Source organism: Hippocampus bargibanti, linkage group LG05 (genome assembly GCF_051943395.1).
Source record: "Hippocampus bargibanti isolate YZ-2025 linkage group LG05, ASM5194339v1, whole genome shotgun sequence".
Classification (NCBI taxonomy): Eukaryota; Metazoa; Chordata; class Actinopteri; order Syngnathiformes; family Syngnathidae; genus Hippocampus; species Hippocampus bargibanti.
In genome coordinates this window covers 26956909-26964821 of record NC_142738.1, presented here as the reverse complement: position 1 = coordinate 26964821, position 7913 = coordinate 26956909, and positions in this window count along the sequence as shown.

Sequence of the window (7913 nt, the reverse complement as noted above, 5' to 3'; positions counted from 1 at the left end):
AGTAACCAATATGGTAGTTTCGGTGCCGGACGGTGCCGGACTCTGCTATGATAGGTCCCTGCTCTCAGGTTGGGGGGAGCAGAGGACTACTCCTTGCCATTCCACTGATTGTTCCTATTGTTCTTACTAATGACTGGCCTGAATGCCCCACTTCCACCGGTATCACCTCATCAGTATTCCTAATCCTATTTTGCCTAAATCGGCTGTTGTACGAACGATCCAAATTGAACCTCACCCCACCAAACCAGTTTAATGAAGCGAAACGTCCGACACCTTCAAAGAAGTACAGATGACAGCTGAAGAAACCTTTTCATCGATGGACCACTCCTGCACGACTGAGAGCTTACACGGACGTACTTTAGGAAGTTTTTAACTGCAGTCCAATGCTGCTGTTTTGGTTCAGCTAGGTGTTGTGGGAGTTTGCTAACAACCCAGCTTAAATCAAGTCTGGTGCATGTCATCATATATATTAAGCTGCCCACCATCTCTCTGTACCCCGACGAGTTGACAACTTCACCCTCACCGTTAAAGTCCAATTTCTGTTCAAGCGGGGTGCTTCTTACCTTGCATTCAGACATTCAAAATTTTCTCAACATCCTCTCAATGTCGATGAGAAGGTTTCTTCAGCCGTCATCTGTACAAAAGTGAAGGTTTCGGACGTTTCGCCTCCTATCCAAGAGACTTCGTCAGCGAACTAAAGTCTGACTGGTCGTATCGGCCCCATGTAGAGAGGATCAAAGACCTCATATTGGAACCTGAGGAAACTTTGGCATCATACGATGTGACTTCTCTCTTTACATCTGTCCCAACCCCAGCAGCAGTCTCAGTGGTGAGGACGAGGCTGCTGGCGGATGTTTCTCTGCATGAAAGAACCAAACTGAAACCGGATCACATCTGCCAATTATTAGAAATCTGCCTTAATACTACGTATTTTCAATTTCGGGAAAAATTTTATAAACAAATCCATGGTTGTGCTATGGGCTCACCAGTTTCACCCATAGTGGCTAATCTTTACATGGAAGAGATGGAGAAACAGGCCCTCACATCCTTCCCAGGGACAAAACCTCGACACTGGTTTAGATATGTGGACGACACTTTTGTCATAATTAAGAAACAAGAAATTCAATCCTTCACAGATCATCTCAACTCTGTAGACTTCAACATTAAATTTACTCGTGAGGACATTCAAGAGAACCAACTAGCCTTCTTGGATTGTAAAGTAATTATAAAAGAGGACAGAGCGCTAAAAACAGAAGTCTTTAGGAAGGCTACGCACACTGACCAATAAACTGAGAGCTTACACAGACATATCCTCTCAATGTGTTTCTTTTGAGTTATTTTGATCTCTCCATTACTTTGTTTGAAATCGATACCTAGGAAGTGTTTGGGTGGACCTATATCTTTCATTTTGAACCTTCTTTTTAGCATTTCCTTTACTTCACTGAGTAGGTCTGTGTAAGCTCTCAGTCGTACAGGAGTGGTCCATCGATGAGAAGGTTTCTTCAGCCGTCATCTGTACAAAAGTGAAGGTTTCGGACGTTTCGCCTCCTATCCAAGAGGCTTCGTCAGCGAACTAAAGTCTGACTGGTCGTATCGGCCCCATATATATATCCCTAATGTCCAGACCTGGTGGCGCCGGACACAGCTATGATAGGTCCCTACTCTCAGGTTGGGGGGGGGGGCGCGGGACCCCCCCCCCTGTGGCCCCACTGATTGTTCCTACATTCCTGACTAACGATTGGCCTATTACACCCACTCCCCCCGGTATCACCTCATCAGCATAACGACCCTCATCAGCATTGCGAAAGTTGCCTAACCTGTTTTGCCTGAGCAGGCTATTGTATGAACGATCCAAATTGAACCTCACACCACCAGACCGGTTTAATGAAGGATTTTGTTGTTTTATAAGAATTTTCCGATACGACCAGTCAGACTTTAGTTCGCTGACGAAGCCTCTTGGATAGGAGGCGAAACGTCCGAAACCTTCACTTTTGTACAGATGACGGCTGAAGAAACCTTCTCATCGATTCACTGAGTAGGGTATCATTACTCGCCGCTATTATTAGGTCATCCACCCACACTAACAGAATGACTTTCTCAATTTCGAATTCTCTGCAGTAGACACAGTGATCAGCATCATTTTGTATAAAACCATTCTTTATGAGGTGATTATCCAGTAACATGTTCCAGTTACACCCTGGCTTTAAGCCATACAGTGATTTGTTGACATACCAAATGTTCTGTTTGTGACCTGGTCTCAAAACCTTCAGGTTGCTCCACATATAATTCACAGTCCATTGGGGCATGGAGATATGCAGGCTTTGGTGTAGGGTAAGATCTTCCTGCACAGCCACCTGCATCAGTGTTCGAATAGTGGTCATGTTAGCTGTCGGTGAAAATGTCTCTCTGTAGTCAATTCGATCCACTTGACCATATCTTTTTGCTACATATCTGGCTTTACAAGTCTCAGATAAATCTGGATTTTCTTTCACCGTATACACCCAGCGACCTCCCACTGCTTGTTTGCCCTTCGGTAGCGGGGTCAGAGTGAAAGTCTCATTTTCTGTCAGTGATTCCATCTCTTCCATTGCATTAGCCCACATTTTTGACTTTTCAGACTCCATAGCATCTTTAAAAGTCCCAGGTACACCATAAGTTGCGCTGTTGAAATACAGTAGTCAATATTTTCGGTTTTGTCATCATCACAATCAATTTTACATATGTACTCCTTTAAATATTCTGGAGCCTTTCTTTGTCTTGTTGGACACCACCTTCCCTGTTCTGTCTGAACATTGCCTTTTTCTACTGTCTCTTCAGCACTCCGTTCTTTACTTTTCTCAAGTTGATCTTGACTCTGCTTGATTTCCTTTGGAGGTACTTTACTGTAACTCTGAATGTCGTCCCACAAGTCACAACCCGTTTGAGTTTGACCATCTGAGCTGTTTTTCATTAAAAATTTCACTGGTCTATGTCTCCGGACTTTTCTTGGCTCGCGGTAGTACACATTATAGGCTGGACTATACTTATCATAGCCTACGAAAATCCCCTTCTCACATCTGCAATCTAACTTCTTTTTGTCCTGTTTATATACGTATGATTCACAGCCAAATATTTGGTTGTTAGAAAGGTTGGGTGTCTTTCCTGTAAAAACCTGGTAAGGTGTCTACTGTAGCTGCTTACTGTAGCATCTGTTGCGAATTTGAGCGGCCGTTTGTACAGCATACGTCCATAATTGCTTGGGGAGGTTACTTTCCAACAGCATGCATCTAAACATCTCAAATACTCTTGCCCAATGAACTATATGCCATTGTCGGATCGGATGCATTTTATTTTTCTATATGGGGCTACATCGGCTATGAATTTTTCTGTAGCCTTTTTCGTGTCAGCCTTTGCCTTAATAAAACTTTAAAAAGTTTGTATATCATGACAACCATACGCTTCATCAACATTTTCCTCTTCCATTGTGTTTAGGTAATACAGCCTACCATACACATCGATTTAGAATTTGGTCCCATCACTGTGGACTAACCAGTCATCACTCATCACCGCCTTTGAAGCGGACCTGCTCCACTCGCTGTGGACGGAGAAGATATTCTGCGGAAATGATGGGATGTAGAGCGCTTGCTTTGGTCTCGTCTTCATGTGTCGTTCCTCGCTGTCCAGCAAGTAGATCTCAGCCTCTCCTCTCATCTTTGCCTTCCCGCTCACCTTGGTTCCGTCTGAGAGCTCCATGATGTGGTCCTCTGGTTTGAAGCTCTTGTCGACTGTTTTGAACTTTGTGGCGTTGTTGACCATATGTGCTGTGGCGCCACTGTCGACCATAAAGCCCTTCTTGTTTCCACTTTGTGTCGGATGGTCATTTAGATTGAAGAATAAAGATGTTTGCTCTGACTCGATCTCGTCAGCAGCTCCCTTCATGACGTCGTGGCCTCGTCCTCGACCGCGTCGACCTTGATGTGGCGTGTCCCACCTTCTTTCCTCTCTTCTCGGCTGGGAAGTGTGAGGACATGTCCTGGCTATGTGCCCTCTTATACCGCAGGTGTAGCACTTGACATCAGCCATGTCAATTTTCCTTCCTCTCCCATGCAGTCTTGTAGTCCCGCTGGTTTTCATTACATTGTCTTCGTTGGCACTCTGGTCACCTTTTCCATACTTTTCGGTCCTGTCAAAACTTCGTAACTTAGTTTTGAACTCGCCGAAAGTCATGCTTTCATTAGTTTGGGTGACGTGCACAATGAACAGTTTGTAAGAGTTAGGAAGCCCTATTAGCACCATGGCTATCTGAAGCCCATCGCTAATGTGCTCTTCTGCTCTTCTTAATGAGGTGAATACAGTCTCTGCTCGGATAACATAGTCCGTGACTGTCTCATAGCGGCCTTTTCGGAGTGCGGAAAGTTCACAATACAAACTCAACACCTGTGGTTTGTCCTTTCCAGAATAATGCTCACGGAGAATCTCCAGTGGTCTTCTCCCGTCACGTTTTGCGTCCCTCATTAGCAGCGATAGGTAAACACACACACACACACACACGCACACGCACACGCACACGCACACACACACACTAAACAGGATTCAAACAAATAAATATAAAATAAGTAATTTCTTGGCTGAAGGTAACATTATATAAACCCAGGAAGAATAAAAACTCTCTTAACTGTACCAAGCAGCATTCCCCAGTGGAGATAAAGTATAAGGTACATGTTTATTCTACATAAATCACACCAGAAGTATAAGAACATAAATAAAGTAAAAATACATTTTAGTTATCCTGCAACCACAACAGGTTGTCAACAATATACCCCAGGTATCCAACCAAAGTACTGGCATTCAGATCGAATGTTATGTCTTTTTATGTATTGTGATGTCACGAGAGGCTGTGTCCTGGAGGGCAAATACATCCCCCTAAGATGGCTCCACCCAGAGAGAGTCTTGGCCCCACCTGGTGGAAGGCAGCAATTGAACCCACACACCTGCAGCTGATCAGGGCTTGATTGGAAAGCAGGGCTCTTAAGGCAGAGAGCCTCTGAGTGTGCAGCTTGGGGAAAGACAAGCTCGATTGCTGTGCTCTGTGGAGAAGTTGATTGCTGCGTGGAACTCATTGCCAGTTGGGACCACACGACTGGAAACTGGATTTGAACCTAGCTAAGGTGGCTAGGCTACATGATGAGGACGTCAAGAGGGGTGAGGCCTAGAGACTCTTGTAAAGAACTCCGTCTTCAGTTTTACCTCAGAAGAGACTTTATTTGGATTTAAGTATCAAAAGAGACTTTATTTGGATTTAAGTAGCAGAAGAGACTTTATTTGGATTCAAGTATCAGAAGAGACTTTATTTTGATAAGTATTGGAAGAGACACTATTCAAACCTTTGTTGCTTGTGAATTCCCCCTGGAACCCTTGATTAAAACCTTTTGTTTGTATCCAAACCTGTCGTCCGTTGCACTTCTTGTCCCGTCCCGCTGAAAGCTAGCCTCTCATGGAGATTTTTTTATGTACTGGTGAAATGTAAGAGTAGAAAAGCTTTAAAAGGACAATAACAGAGAGTAGAATTACCATTATTTAAGGTATAAGGACAGTGGGACAATGACGGAAGAAGACGTAGGTTGTGGACAGAAGACGGAGCAGAAAAATAGTGTTCAGTGCCCATCTCTGGATTAAAAGACACATTTTTTTCATTGTCTGCTAGTTATGGAGCTGCCACACCCCTGCGCCATAATGTGTTGATCGCGTGAGGCTGGTTGATCGAAAAGTAAATCTTTGGTTAAAAAAGTGTGGACACCCCTGATCTTGACTTTGTTTTGAACAGGCTGTTGACTACGATTAATTGGACCTTTGCTTTTGATTTTAGTGTATGTCGAAGACTGTGACCATTGAAGCTTTATTAAAAAAATCATCTAGCATCAATTTAATAATTGATCAATTTAACAATTTATCAATTTAATGAGTGATCACGCGAACAGTAAGTTGAGTACTATTATTTTTCATGATTCTTTGCTTTGTAGGAACGTGAGCATAACAATTTTCATAATCATTTGATCAGTATCTGTATTGTTTTATTCATTGTCGCTGTTCATTTCTGGTTCCTCAGGGTGCAGCAGTTTTGAGAATGTTGTCTGGTTTCCTCTCAGAGCCTGTGTTTGTCCAAGGACTCAACGTACGCCGTCTTGCTGCAACATATCTCTATTCATTATTTTTGCTTCAGCAATTTTGCTGATAAATCACAATTAGCATTATTTTCCACAACGCACAAACAAATTGCAAACCTAATGCACCATCAATCACTTGTCTTTTTTTCTCCAGAAATATCTGAGCCACTTTACCTACAGTAACACAATAGGAAATGATCTCTGGGTCAATTTACAAATGGTAATGAGTTTACATTGCTTTTATTTCCTTTATCACAAAGATTGTATTAAATCTGCTGTTGCTTATTTTTCACCGGAGATTAAACTAGAGTTCACCTCTTAGGTCTTCAACTACAAGTTGATGTCAAAACGCACAAGTGAATGTATGTACTGTAGAAGTAGTGTGAAATGCAGGAAAAAATACACACACAAACACAAAACCTTGAATGTGTGACTTTGTTATGACGAGGTGAATGCAAACATATATATTGATGGAGACCGGATCACTTAAAAACAAGGTAAATCCTTTAGGCTCTTGTTCTGTCAGCCATAAATCCGGCTTGGCGTTCCCCACCACTGACTGCTATGTATGTGTCAGACAGGAACGGTAGCCCCATCAAAAATTGGTGTCGCTCCAGTTAAGGCCATTTCATTTTAATGACAGTAACAATAATAATTTGCTCGATCAATTGATTCCTACTGTTATTTGGAGCAGTATTTCCCAACTAGGGTTGGGATATGCAAGCACATTGCAGGGGGTGCAGAGAAACATGTAATTTATTTCCAAGATTACATTTAAATCGTCCTTCCATTAGCCAATCAATAAAATGGTCTGGTTGCTCTATGACTTTTTTTCCTTGGGGAGACAATAATATGTGGCTCAGCAACACTGATGAATAAAAAAAGTAAAGCCGCTTTAGCGGGCCTGAATCTTATTTTTTTAATCATATAGTTCTTTGTGAGAATCATCGTGTTTGAAGATGGGGTACTCATAGCCTGACAAAAGCGTAGCGAAGTCACTAGTGGTTGAGAACCACTGATTTATGCGGTTGGATGCCCACTGTTCACATTTTTACGATTAAAATAGATGTGACATCCACCATGTCTTTGCCCCAGTGAAAGTCACAAAAGTTGCCTTCGACTGACTAATAGTGTTTCGACATGGTACGAGCAAGTGTAGACTGACTTTCAGCCATCGGGCATCTGTGAAAAGGTACACTTTTGTTAGGGCCAGAGAGCCCAGGTTGGCTTAGACCACAGGTGTCAAAGTCAAGGCCCGGGGGCCAAATCCGGCCCGCCACATCATTTTTTTCGGCCCGCGAAAGCAAATCAAACTTCCATAATGCTTACTAAAATCCTAACCAAAATGTCATATTTTTGGACGTAAACCACAATCAGTCATTATTCTTGACTGCAGATTTGAAAACTAGTTATTCATTCATTTGTTGTGCGCTCTATATGTAATATGTGGAGGGGATTAAACATTCTAATGGCTTCCCAAATTCATAATGGCCCTCGAGAGGAAACCATAACTACAATGTGGGCCAAAAAATGATTTTGACACCCCTGGCTTAGACTGATCTTGAGAAAATAGCAAGTCTTGTCCCTGAATAAAAATCAGGGTGCAACAGTTTTTGCCATCTATCGCACGTGCGCTAATAACACGAATGCAGTCTCTCTCAATAGGTAGTGGAAGCCAACAATCTGATTCTTCCTCGTGGAGTTCCTGACATCATGAATCGTTGAGTACTCCATATGGGCTTCCCTGTCGTTAAGATAGATACTGTCACA